The following is a 13,356-nucleotide window of genomic DNA, read 5'->3' as shown; positions in this document are numbered from 1 at the left end:
TTCTAATTTCGGACAACTGCTACAACGACCGCTAGTATTATGAGAGTCATTTGTGTGAACAGTATAGGTAAATTAAGAGCTAAACGATATTCATAATTGATGAACTTTTGCCATTGCGTCCACGGAGCCAGAGCGCCATGAAGGATAACGGCGAAGTGCCAAGTCGTTCGGAACAAAACTGTGAGTTGAACTGTTGTGTGTCTTTGTGTGCAAACTTTACGAAGAAAATCAATATCAGCACCGTATTTGTAGTCATAGAAAACAAATCCCTACTGCGGACACATTCGCTGATTATTTTAAAGCTCTGGTTCTGTCAGTGATACTGTTTTATTGGTGTTTTCATTAAAGAGTTTCAATCAATGATAATAAAAAGCCTGCGATTGATTGCCCACACGCACTGGGAAATAAATGGTACGAATTTAGTAGGACTTTGGCTTTAATCTTATAGGGCATTTGTCTTTGACGGCATGCCTCTTCTAGCAGCAGAGTGAATGAGCAACACGGAAAAACAGAGAAACTCGTAAAATGGATCTTTAAGCGCAGATGGTATCGAATCGTGGGGATAGTATATGATAAAAAAGTGTGGTTTTGACTTAGCTTAGAATTTAATCTTGGTTCGATTTAAAAAGTGGTTGTTATAGTGTAATATATACTCAAAGCTGCGTGGATAGTGAATCAGTGGGCCCATGGATTAAGATTAATATCATGGTGAGCTAAGACTTGCTTTTAAACATGTTGTTACTTATGCATTTCAATTCATTTCGATTCATAGTGAAGATAAAGTGCTGTCAGATCGCCCATGATGTTAAATATTCAACATTTTCTCTCATCATATTTAAATGTAACCCATCCGGCTAATAGTACAGGTAAGTGTATTCTGTATATTCCAAGACAACCACATAGATTTGACGAGCAGCGATTAAATAATAGTTTTGAAGTCTTATGATATATACACGTCAGTATGTAATACGGGCTTTTTGTGCAAACGTGTGCTATAATTTTTACAGTTGCAAAAGATTGACTAGCATCTGTTTTCTGAGAATGCTGTGTTATTGTTGAATACAGGTAAGTGTATTTAGCGAGCCTTAGAAAATCTGAACCTTCAAATTTTCTTTCCAAGCAAATTAACTTATTTGTGTTCCATTCTTACTTGGTGTTATATATGCCCAACCATTACCTCATTGTCTGTCTTTATTTCTTACATAAGCAAAAGAGAGTAAAAACGTAGCAAGAATCAACGTCTTGAAAATACACACATTTTTAGATGCTATTTTTTATTGCTGTCTGCATACGGATAAGATAACAAAAACATGGAACAAACAATGTGTAATACAAAAAAGAATACTATTCCACTGTCGTTATTTAGGTACGATGATGTTGTTGAACGGGTATTCCGCCATCTTTTGCCTTTGCACTGTTTGTTGAATTCGCATTGTAATTTTATTAAAACATATACAGATCTCAGATTAAAAACATATTTACAATCAGATAAAAAGAAATGCGCCTCGCTCTGTGAAAATTTGGTTTAATTCATGTGCGTTAAGTTTTGCCCAGATTTTGCCTGTACAGACTGCACAGGCTAATCGGGGACTACGCTTTCCGCCTAAACTTGAGTTTTGCTAAGAACAGACTTTCTTTAAACGAAAAATATCATAAAAGCGAAAAGTGTCGTCCCTGATTAGCCTATGCAGACTGCACAGGCTTATCTGGCATGACACTTTACGCACTTGTATTGAACAACCTTTTCACAGAACACGGACCGTATAATCATGTGTTTTAGCAGCGAATATGAATCGTCGTTTGCAATTAACGATCCGAAAGACGTTAAGGAAATGTTCATTATTAAAAAAACACAGGCAAACAAAGGTATTTCGTATTTTGTATTCAAAGAATCATTCCCCTTTTGACCCACCCGAAGTACCATTATATTGTGATTTTGCAATATGACCATGCACATATTTGTAGAGATACCAGTATGTCAGCAAGCTGATCAAATGGGCAAAAATTCATGTCAATATGTTGACAAAAATCAAATCATACTAGTATGTAGGTGTCATCAAACAATTTTGCGATAAAAACAATTCCAAAGAGGTCAGTACACAAACGTAAAGTCGTATATATTTTGCATACATCAATTTTGAGATATACACATTTCCCAAAGATCGGGACAGAAACAGAAAAGTCATTGGTGTTTAACATGGAAACAGGCACTTTAGGTGCATGTCATTGTGTGAACAATAAGAACAAAAAGCATATGTGCACGAAACATTACTGTGCAACATACAAGGAACACAAACATGATCTCGTAATGCTCGAGATACTCCATATGGAAGACGTTTGTATATGTAACATTACCAACATACCCGCTGGTTAATATTGGCCTGGTTCTTGTTAACGTATTGAGTAAAATTGATGGCAGCCATGCTGTGCCAAAATGCCAAAGTTATTTAGTTTATGATCAAACTGGAATACGCGTAGCGGGGGAAATCGATGTACAATTATTGGAGAAAAAACGTTTGCGTTGATGATGAGTAAATTGTAGTAATCTACGCTACTTGCTGTTGCCTTCTGATTGGAATGACAGACGTGATCGCGCGTGATACATCGACTATCTCCGGAAATCTCAGTAAGATTAATGTATGCAACGAATTTTCTCAATCACAATGTGACAGACGTACAACTTAACGAGTGGACATTTAAAACAAAACATTGCCAACGAAGATGACGATAACATCAAGTAAATATATTGCGTTGAAGCATGCCTAAGACACATACATAGAAGTCGAGGTTACTAGTATTTAAAAAAAGTAATTGTAAAAACGGATTTTCTAGCTAATATTTTAAATAAAGGGAACGTCGGTTCAATACGCATATCTGTGTCTTACCGTTTATGTTATACAACTCGTTTTGTTTAAAAGTTGTATTGAAAATGACGATAACATAAGTTTCAATCTAATATGAAATTCCAGAAACATTACCAGGAAAAAAAACCCTGATAACCTTCAATATTATTTGAGCTGCGTCATGCGGACATGGGTCTAATGCCTTATGCGACAAACATTGCTCCAGACCAGCCTGAGCAGGTGCGCAGTCATACCAGGAGCTACACTGTCCGCTATAAACCCACGCATTGTACTTACTGACCAGGCTGGTATGGTGTGACGCTGACCGCACATGGTATAAAACCCATTTTCGCATGGCTCGCGTCCTTTTATTTAGTCAATTGACCGATTCCATATACCATACAAGTCAACAATTAAAAGCTTAAAGCTGTAAAAGCCATTGAACGATTAATGCAATGCAATATGGTTTTAAACCGATTAGAGTTCGCCGTGGCGTAGTGGACGTGGTGTCCGCCTAGCGACCGGGAGGTCATGGGTTCGATCCCCACTGTGGGAGCGTTCTTAAGATCTCCTCCAAAGACTCTAAGTACTGAATCTAGTCCTAGAAAACTAACTTGATAGCGTTTCAAATAAGAAGCAGTACTTTAAATGTAATCGAGCTAAAATAAATAGGTTTAAACTAAACTAAACAAACCGACTCATGGCTAGTCGAATCCCACGATTGGCCCAGAATGAATCGCCAAACACACATGTATAAATAAATGTTATCTCATAGCATTGCAATTCATATTTAACAAGAATTGATGCACGATGAAATAAAAAAGTGTAAGTATATGTAATTCAATAATACTTTACCAAGAAAACAGTTGAATTTAATGAATTTCTACGATAAACATCGGTTCGATTGTTTAAAGGCTCGCAATATTTAGTTAATTATCAAGGAATGAGTATAAATGCACTAGAACGATCATAGAGCAAAGCGACACAACTAGTCTGGTGCTTACAGAATGAAAACTTTACTCGGTTGAACAATCCACGACTTAAAGGGACCTTTTCACATATTTTGGCATGTATTGAAGTTTGACATTAAATGCTTTATATTGCTAAATGTAAACACTGGATTTAAAAAGCTCCTGTAAAAAACAAGAATATTATTGATGAAAGAAAAAAAAGTAACCCTCAACTGGGCTCGAACCACTAACCCCTTGAGTAAAAGTCTATTGCTTAGACCACTCGGCCATCCGTGCTCATACAATGAGTAATGTATTTTATACTTTATATAAGCAATCATCGTAGTGTCACAAAATATAACGACAACAACAGAGCTCTCCAAATTATTCAATCGTTTCGCGTTGTAACGCTTTACAATTTTCAGGTTTTTAAATCGTCAACAGATGCATATGATTGGTATTTTAGAGGATGGTAAATGGTCAATATTAATGCATCCTCGCATATATATAATATTTGCGACGAAAATTTGCGAATCTGGAACAAAAATTATATTTTCACCAAAACGCGAAAAGGCCCCTTTAATAAATATATCGCTTGGGTTGTTTGTACTCATATTTATGAAAGCAACAGCAATATCAGTTGTCAGCATCGCCAATTAAATGACTGAATTAACGCCGGAATAAATAAATCATGTATAATTTCACTTCTAGTAAGAGCACATTCTTTATGGACATTGTCAATAAGCGTCTATGCAAGTCTCTTGAATAGACGATTGAACAAATGAATGATTAGTATTATGATAACAAATATCCGGTGCATTGAAACCACATTATGGCATAACCGGCTGTAGAACAAGTCAATTGTAAATATCTTCCATGTATTATTGTACATTGCGGATTTATGATGCGTTTTTGCTGACGGTATCGGCTTCATTGTTGATACAATCGGCCCACGACTCTTCTTAGCAGGGACTTTTAATGAATCAGGCTTGTGTTAGAAGCACAGAGCTTTATAGTAAACTATCATCGATTTAAAAATGTAAACATGAGGACAAAACCGTTACCATAAAATGCATGTTCTGGTGTACAAGATAAGGCTGTTGGATAAACTTTTGCTGGAAACAGTTAATTTTTCAGTTGAGGACTCGGCTGAATGCATGTGCGTAAAGTGTCATCCAAGAATGGCACGTGCAGTCCGGAAAGACGATTTTTCTCTTTCTTTAGAATTTAAATCCGTTGTATCGTGGTCTATTCAATTGAAAATCAAGTTAAGGCGTAAAGTGTTCGTCCTGTTAAGCCTGTGGGGACTGTACAGCCTCACGAAATCCACATGCATTAAGTCACATTTTCCCAGAACGGCGCCTTTATGTCAGTGACAATCTAATGAGCAAACGTGGCAGGGATGGATATACATTTTATATCGTGTTTTCGTGGCCTTAATCGAAATCTTAGTTCGTTTTTTTTACATTAAAAGTGGCGATATCTCGTATTGTAAGGAACACAGTGACACACGATAAAATACTTTTAAACTGATCTGTATGAAAACTATAATTGTAAGCAAAAACGAATGAAAATTATTTGGCATTTGGCTTTTTTACTATTATCACATTGTGAATACGAATGCAAATTATATTGCATTTGGCTTTCTTACTACTCTCACATTGTGTAAACGAATACAAATTATATTGCATTTGACATTTTTACTAGTCTAAAATAGTGAAAACGAATGCAAATTATATTGCATTTGGCTTTTTAACTAGTCTTACATTGTGAAAACGAATGCAAATTATATTGCATTTGGCTTTTTTACTAGTCTCACATTGTGAAAACGAATGCAAATTATATTGCATTTGGCTTTTTTACTAGTCTCACATTGTGTAAACGAATGCAAATTATATGTCATTTGGCTGTTTTACGCGTCTCACATTGTGGAAACGAATGCAAATTATATTGCATTTGGCTTTTTTACTAGTCTCACATTGTGAAAACGATTGCAAATTATATTGCATTTGGCTTTTTTACTAGTCTCACATTGTGAAAACGAATGCAAATTATATTGCATTTGGCTTTTTTTTCTAGTCTCACATTGTGAAAACGAATGCCAATTATATTGCATTTGGCTTTTTTACTAGTCTCACATTGTGAAAACGAATGCAAATTTTATTGCATTTGGCTTTTTAACTAGTCTCACATTGTGAACACGAATGCAAATTATATTGCATTTGGCTTTTTTACTAGTCTCACGTTGTGAAAACGAATGCAAATTATATATCGTCTGGCTTTTTTTAATAGTCTCACATTGTGAAAACGAATGCAAATTATATTGCATTTGGCTTTTTTACTAGTCTCACAATGTGAAAACGAATGCAAGTTATATTGCATAAGACTTTTTTTACTAGTCTCACATTGAAGAGAACAAAAACGTTAATTCGTTTTATGGTGCTATTTTGTCAGAAGCTACGCTGTCTGCTGTTTAATCACGCAGTGATTTGCTTCGCTGACCGATGATCGCATAAGACCCATAATTATTCTAGTAATTGCTAACGCATGAGACTGAATGGCACAAATTCTGTGCCAAAATAGGAAAGTTATTATGTACATGTAGGATCCAACTTGAAAATTCCAGCATTGTAAATCCATATGGGGAATTATCAAAGAAATAACTGTTTTGATTGATATTGAGTAAATCGTAATAGTGACATCTCGCTTTTTATTAAGTTTACATACATTGGCATTTTGGTTGATATTGAGTGAACCGTAATAGTTACATCTCGCTTTTTATCAAGTTTACATAGATTGACGTACAGTAATCCATATGTACGTCACACAAAAGCAAGCATCGAATCAGTGTTGAATGTAGTCTCAATTTAAATGGACCTTTTCACAGATTTTGACATGTTTTGAAGTTTTCATTTAAACAAAAATAAAATTAAACATTCCTCGTATAGTCACAAAATATAAAAATAACAACAGAACTTTACAAATAATACAATTGTGTCGCGTTGTAACGCTTTATCATTTTCAGGTTTTTAAATCATCAAATGATGCATATAAGGGATATTTTAGAGCATGGTAAACGTTCAGTAGTACTGTTTCCTTGCCAAAAAAACAACCACATAACTACAAAGAAAATTTGCAAATCTGAAAAAAAAATCATTTTTTATATTTTATTAAAACGTTAAAAGGTTCCTTAAAAGACTGACTTGCGCACAAATGTACATATATTACCAAGGAATATTAATGATACTACTAAGATTATATTAACATGCTTACTTTGTTTCTACATTGGCCTCACCACTGCAATACAACAATGTTAACAAATCAGTCTGTAAACCTTTGAGCATGACTGACATAACTTTCGCAATGTTAGCCCATTTATTCCTTGCGTCTAACCAAAAGGCCTTGGCCAACAGCGTAGACCCAGATAAGACGCCGTATGATGCGGCGTCTAATCAGGGTCTGCGCTGTTTGCTTAAAGGAATTTATGTTAGAAATATTCTAAATATAGAAATAAATATACTAGCCATACCTAACTTTGGAAATAAATTGATCCAATTAAGAAGAATGAGAGAGTCTGCTAGGCATAAAAAGGGTAAATGTGCACGATTGATTAAGTTCTTGCCATTAAATTTTGTAACAACAGTATAATTAACGAATCCTTTGTAAAAGCATCATCAATTACCAGCATAGGCTTTGACACTTATTGCGGAGAATAAATAATGCGGATATTATATTGCAATTATCTTTAATATCCGTTGTATTTAAGCATCATCCATAGCTATTGTCGACATTGCAATCATGCGGTTGCGTCTGAATACATAAATTTGATAACTTATCATAATTATGCCTTCTGTATATTCGTCTTCAATTGAAAATTGACGGCATGGAAATACTAATCACGTATGAATTTGAAATTAAGCAAATAAATAAAGAGCCTAATGAGTGTATTATATCCGGTCCTTTGATTTGCATTCACATTCTTCGGCGATATAAATATATAATCAAGTACGGGACACACACGCACGTTTGTTTTGGCTTGTTGTTACATAAACACAATAATTGAGTTTCACGTGATCTGTTTGAAGCGGAACAAGTATAGACATGTTCATGTGGCTACCTGTTTTAAAGAAACTTATTCTGAGAACAACCAAACCAGAATATGAACGCCGATGCAGTTCGCACAGGCTAATCAGGGACAAAAAAAATCCGCTGCTACGGATTTTTTTGTTTATCGGAAGTCTCTTCAAACCGATACTCCAGTTGTGGTGGAAAGTGTCGTCCCTGATTAGCCTGTGCGGACTGCACAGGCTAATCTAATCTCGGACGACACTTTAGGCAAATGCTTTAAGCCCCATTTTCCCAGATCGAGGCTCTCATATTGCTCTAGGAATTGATATTGCGAACACGTGAACCACTGTTTGTATGTTGTGTGCTATAAAAGCAAAGCTATTTTTCAGGATCCAACTTGATTATATGCGGTATTGAAATTCAATGATAAATCTACGGAGAAACGAAAGTTTTGTCTCGCACAATTGACGCCTTGGCGTTTTATCTAGGTCGAATAAAATGTCGTATATGTTTGTTGTAAAAATATTACATGTGAATTATATCAAACTAAAACAAGCGTTAGGTTTCTTGGAAATCTAGCTTAAGATTGTATTTGAGGTCAATTTAAAACAGTTTCCACCAGAAACTTCAGTGCTGAAATGTTTTCTGCAGGAATCCGATCTTGTGCGGGACTGTACAATGATTTGATAAACACATATTACTTACATGTTGAAATCCTGGTTTGTGGCGTTATCAGGTGTCTATTTTAATATAATTAATACAAACTTATCCGAATCTATAAGTTATAACATATGCCAAACTTGTATTCGGTTCCATTTGTAAGACTTATCATAACAGCCATAAGCTCGAGTTTCTTGTATTAAAACACAATTGATATTGTTACCGATAAATATACAGTAAATAATGATAATGTTAAATACGTAAGATTTTGCATTTAAAAAAAACGTTGCCAAAGTACGAATGCATACGTGCTTGACTTACGGAATAACGTTAGGGCAATCTGGGTTACACATTAAAATCCAGAGGGCTACAATGCGATAGTGCGATAGTACGATACCGACTGTGCGAAAATACGATGGAGACAATCCGATAGTACGATGGCGACAATGCGAAAACGCGATAGTAAGATGACGACAATGCGACAGCACGATGGCGACATATTACGATGTTGCCATCGTAATATCGCGTTATCGTAATGTCGTCATCGTATTATCGTATTGTCGCCATTCTACTATCTCACTGTCGCAATCGTATTGTCGCACTGTCGTCATCGTATTGTCGCACTGTCGTCATCGTATTGTCGCATTGTCGCACTGTCGCCATCGTGCTTTCGCATTGTCGTCATCGTACTATCGCGTTGTTGCATTGTCGCCATCGAACTATCGCATAGTTGCCATCGTATTGTTGCACTGTCGTCATCGTTTTGTTGCACTGTCGTCATCGTATAATCGCAGTGTCGCCCTTTGGATTTTAATGTGTTACCACGGTGGCCCTAACGGTATTCCGTACTGTCTTATAAATAACGATCATATACATAACGCGTAATTACTGAGTCGTTTGTAAAAACAATGTCAATAACGACTTTCCGCCCACACTGGATTTTCACTAAGAAGAGACATCCTTTAAAAGGGGGGGGGGGGTCGTTTGAATTCATTGAACGATTAATTAATGGATATTGTGATTTGTATTGTGCTTGGATAAATACCATAATGGCATTCCCGGCGCTTTTTAAAAATAACTTCAATGAGAAATTGCAGCAAAATATTATGTATTGTTCCTATTTGTTTAAGTTTGCGATTCTGCTGACGGTTTTTGCTGTATAGATAATAAAATCGCCCTAACGAGTCGGTTGCGTTGCTAAATTTGTATGAATCAGATGAACATCGAAGTGCTTGGAGCAAAATGGCCGCGGAGACAGCAATTCAAATAAAGAATAATGATACCGGTACTTAGAAAAATAAGCCTCGCTCTGGGAAAACCGGGCTAACAGCATTTGCGTAAAATATCGCCCAAGATTTGACTTTGTAGGCCGCTGTGGCTATTCAGGAACGATACTTTTCACTTGTATGGTATTTTTCGTTTTAAGGAAGTTTCCTCTAAGAGGAATCAAACTAAGGTTTTAAATGGCTTCCCTGATTTACCTGTGCGGACTTGAAAGGTTTATCTGTGACGACACTTTACGCCCATTAATTATGCTCAGTTTTCCCAGAACGAGGCTCATACAGTTCTGGGAAATTCAGTTCTTAGTAGTCCTTCTCAGCGACTCATTGTTCGCTTAAGGACGTACGCGGCAGTTTCACGCAAATTTATTTTGACTGTAACACCGGTTGCGCAATAAGTGTATGCTTTTTCGGATATTCGAATAAAAACGGGATGCATATTCAATAAGGGAATTATGACAATAAATAAGTACTATGAAGTTTAGAAAATTTATAAACAATGTGCAGCCCCTAAATAAAACAGTCAGATTCGACCTTTTTTCCTGCGACTTTAAAAACCTTTTATTTATTACTTGTTTGTAACAATAATCAAGAATCTCATTACGGAAAACAGTCAATACTTTCTTATAACTGAAAATGTTTGTGTCGCAAGAACGGCTTGTTTAAAACGGATAGCTTTCCTTCGAATTAAGCAATTTGTAATTGAATCATCATATATTTAAAACATGCCATCAAAGTATAATTATGTGTTTTATATAAAGAATATAATCCAAATCGTTATGCACGTTTCATCTTATGCTTAAAATCAAATCGGAAAACTTTCATTTCTCAAACAACTGCTTAAGGTATAAACTTTTATGTAGTGTTGTTTGAGATAATTTACTACATAGAATATCTGATGAATTAAAATTATTCATCCACGACGCTCTGATACTTCTGAACCATGTACGGATGGTGGTGCATCTTGCCGCACGTGTATATAATACTTGCATACTTTTTTGCGCTTAATTTATTTTTCTCTGACCAATATGATTGGGAAAAAACTAGCATTGTGTTTATTTTTGGTAAGCAATTGATTAAAAAAAACACATTTATGAACACTAAGGCATTTACAGGCTGGTCAATCGTTAAGCAAAGTATTTGAACGTGCGCCGGTACCGCACCTGCAACGCATTTATACTACACAAATAACGTCATATTACACGAATGCAACGCAATCTAAATCTTTCTAACTTAATAAAGTGTAATCCTTTTTTTACTTTTGTGACACACTGAAATGCTTAAGATAAGACATGGGAACACATGTAGCATTGAGGAATTTGATAAGGCCCATTATGGAACGGGAAAACAACAGCCTTTAGAATACAAGTATATAATCGATTCTCGATTCTCAATAAGATATATTCTTCTAACATTACAGAACAATAATCTGCATTATATTGAGCAAACAGGATCGGATATTTATTTATTTAGTTCATTTTCAGTCGTGATGTGTTTGAACTTAATATTTATTGTTTGACTGCGAGTTGTATTTTGAATTGTAATTGTGAACAAAGAGATCCTGGTGACTAAGTCAATATTCCCCTCTTAAAGCGGAGATATATAGAATTGGCTTTGTCCGTCCATACGTCAGTTCGTCCGTCCGTCTGTCACAAACACATTTTTTGCCGGGGATATCAATTCAACGAATTTGCTTGTTCATCTGTTTTCTGATATCTTATTTATAGCCCACGAGCCATTTGTTTAAATTGGAATGAAATCTATATTCGGCAAGGTATTTAACGTTTTCCTTAAAATGCAATAGTTGTGTTGGATTAGATTTTTATCGTACACAAACTGTGAAGATAACAAAAAATCATATATATTTCCCTTACAATTCCAATAATATGGTACTGCGTTAATATATATTAATCATACAAATGAAATGCCGTGAATTGGTGAAGTCATATCAAGAATCACAATTAATACCGTTGATATGCCCATTTAAGTGAATTGTATACGTATTGTTTCTAATTGAATACTTAATAGACCTAATGTAATGATCTCGATACACATCATTTATAATTTGTATTTTCATTATATTCAAATCTACATTTGCATACAACAATAAAATGGTAAAGTCATATCAAGAATTTCAAACAAAATGTGGTATGCCCCTTTAAATGTATTAAATTACCTTTTTTTGTTTGGTTCAGTATAAACTAATATTTGTTTGATCTTGCTACACATAATTTGTGTTTTCACTTAAATTAAAATCTACTTTTGCATTGGCATACATAAAAACATTGACCAAGTCATGTCAAGAATTACAACTTATTCCGTCGATATGCCCCTTTAATAGTTTTGTATACCTCTTTTTTGAGTTGGATGCTGTATTTACCTACGTTTTCTGATCTTGTTACAAATAACTTGTGTTTTCATTTACATTTAAATCTACTTTTTCATTGGCATACAGCAATACATGTTCTAGTGTGTGTTTTGATCTTCACCATGTACATGGTTTTCACTGTGTTTTTAAATTGTATTTTAATACATGCAGTAAAACTACTTTTGTGAACAAACGACTTCGGTGACCTTTTGTTTTCTCTGTATATTTGTATAAAGTTATAACTCATTTAACATTTAGGTAAATTTGGAAAAAATCTAGGTGCACGAAGGCATATAAAATTAAAAATGACTTTGATGCGTTTAATTTATTTTCACATGTGCAATTCTGTTTTTTTTTTATGTTTAAAAAAGTGATGAAAAACATGAATCAATCGATTCTTGTTAATTAACCAGGTTTTCCGAAGGAAAAAACTGGTTATTAGATTGGCGAATGCGGGCGGGCTGGCTGGCTGGCTGGCGGGCTGGCTGGCTGGCGGGCTGGCGGGCGGGCGGAACAAGCTTGTCCGGGCCACAACTATGTCGTTCATTGTCAGATTTTAAAATCATTTGGCACATTTGTTCACCATCATTGGACGGTGTGTCGCGCGAAATAATTACGTCGATATCTCCAAGGTCAAGGTCACACTTTGAGTTCAAAGGTCAAAAATGGCCATAAATGAGCTTGTCCTGGCCATAACTTTGTCATTCATTGTGAGATTTTAAAATCATTTGGCACATTTGTTCGCCATCATGGTACGGTGTGTCGCACGAAAGAATCACGTCAATATCTCCAATGTCAAGGTCGCCACGACTAAAAATAGATTTATTTTTTTTAAACAAACTTACAAAGGGGGTTAATTTTGTTTGTTCATTTCAAAAGTTCAGTTTGAGTTTTCTCCCTTTATCAGATTTTTTTTTCACAATGAAAACCTGGTTTTGTGACAATTTTGTCCCTTGTTTTCTTTAAAATTGCAGTCAAATTAAATCAGTATTACATGTTTTGTCATTAATAGAGGTTGTTTTCAACACTTTTCTCATTAATTTACTCAAGTTTTTAACCAGGTTTTCCGAAGAAAAAAACTGGTTATTAGATTGGCGAATGCGGGCGGGCTGGCGGGCTGGCTGGCTGGCTGGCTGGCTGGCTGGCTGGCTGGCTGGCTGGCTGGCTGGCTGGCTGGCTGGCTGGCT

At 35.5% G+C, this 13,356-nt stretch overlaps 1 protein-coding gene across 1 annotated transcript in view; it reads left to right on the top strand.

The window, feature by feature from the left end:
* The first annotated feature begins 565 nt into the window (after nt 1-565).
* Nucleotides 566-13,356, top strand: part of LOC127840711 (monocarboxylate transporter 12-B-like) — a 33,619-nt gene continuing 20,828 nt past the window's right edge. The window contains exon 1 of the mRNA XM_052369126.1: nt 566-708. The gene's annotated coding sequence lies outside the window, so the exon portion shown is untranslated. The remainder of the gene's footprint in view (nt 709-13,356) is intronic.

This window comes from Dreissena polymorpha, chromosome 8 (assembly GCF_020536995.1).
Source record: "Dreissena polymorpha isolate Duluth1 chromosome 8, UMN_Dpol_1.0, whole genome shotgun sequence".
NCBI lineage: Eukaryota > Metazoa > Mollusca > Bivalvia > Myida > Dreissenidae > Dreissena > Dreissena polymorpha.
This window is presented reverse-complemented; position numbering and strand designations above follow the sequence as displayed.